The sequence below is a fragment of the Otolemur garnettii genome, unplaced genomic scaffold (genome assembly GCF_000181295.1).
Source record: "Otolemur garnettii isolate 467f Iridium unplaced genomic scaffold, OtoGar3 scaffold00132, whole genome shotgun sequence".
Lineage (NCBI taxonomy): Eukaryota > Metazoa > Chordata > Mammalia > Primates > Galagidae > Otolemur > Otolemur garnettii.
In genome coordinates, this window is record NW_003852527.1 from 1,734,056 (window position 1) to 1,735,125 (window position 1,070).

General features: G+C 39.6%; 1 protein-coding gene across 1 annotated transcript in view; it reads right to left on the reverse strand.

Annotated features, from left to right (window-relative positions):
• The window catches only part of TSTD3 (thiosulfate sulfurtransferase (rhodanese)-like domain containing 3), a 7,470-nt gene that overhangs the window by 2,459 nt on the left and 3,941 nt on the right, over nucleotides 1-1,070 (reverse strand). The gene's annotated exons all lie outside the window — the stretch shown is intronic.

A 1,070-nucleotide genomic window follows, 5' to 3' on the forward strand; every position in this document is an offset into this window, starting at 1 on the left:
GTCCTGAATGCTGGCTGGCTGCCTTGTGCAGCTCTCTATATTCTACCCTCTCCATTCTCCGTAATTGGTGGGAGCCTGTAAATGTACATCCAGCATTTGATAACTGAATTAGGAAATAATTTATAAACCATACTCTAATTCAAATTATAATATTAAGAAAATTGTAGGCCAGGCACAATGTTCACATCTCTAATCCCAGCACTTTGGGAGGCCAAGGTAGAAGGACCACTTGAAGCCAGAAATTCAAGACCAGACTGGGCAACACATCAAGACCCTGTCTCAACAAAAAACTTTTTTTAATTAGCCAGGTGTAGCGGCATGTGCTTGTAGTCCTAGCTAGTAGCTGAGGTTTGCTTGAACCCTGGAGTTTGAAGTTACAGGGAGCTACAATCACACCACTGCACTTGAGACTCTGTCTGTAAGAAAAAAGAATTAATTTCATTTTCCCTTGCAAGCAAAGATATTAAGCCGTGTGTTAGATGTGAGGACCTTACATTTTAAACTACACATATAAGTACTTAATGGCACTGTTTCTATTTTTCTTTTTGTCTTATTTTTTTGAGAAAGTCTCATTTTGACTCTCTGGGTAGAGTGCCATGGTGTCATAACTCACAGCAACCTCAAATTCCTGGGTTCAAGTGATCTTTTTGCCTCAGCCTCCAGAGTAGCTGGGACTACAGTCACCTACTACAATGCCTGGCTATTTTTTTTTTTTGCAAATAACTATTTTTTTAATTAAATCATAGCTGTGTACAGTGATGCAATCATGGGGTACAATGTGCTGGTTTTATATACAATTTGAAATAATTTCATCAAACTGGTTAACATAGCCTTCACCACATTTTCTTAGTTATTGTGTTAAGACATTTATATTCTACACTAGTAAGTTTAACATGTACCCTTGTAAAATGCACCATAAGTGTGGTCCCACCAATTACCCTCCCTCTCCCTTCCTCCCCCCTCCCTCCCCTCCCTCTCCTCTTTCCCCTTTCTCTTGGGCTGTAGTTGGGTTATAGCATTTATATGGAAGTGTGGGTGCTTATAAATTGGTTTCATAGTAGGGCTGAGTA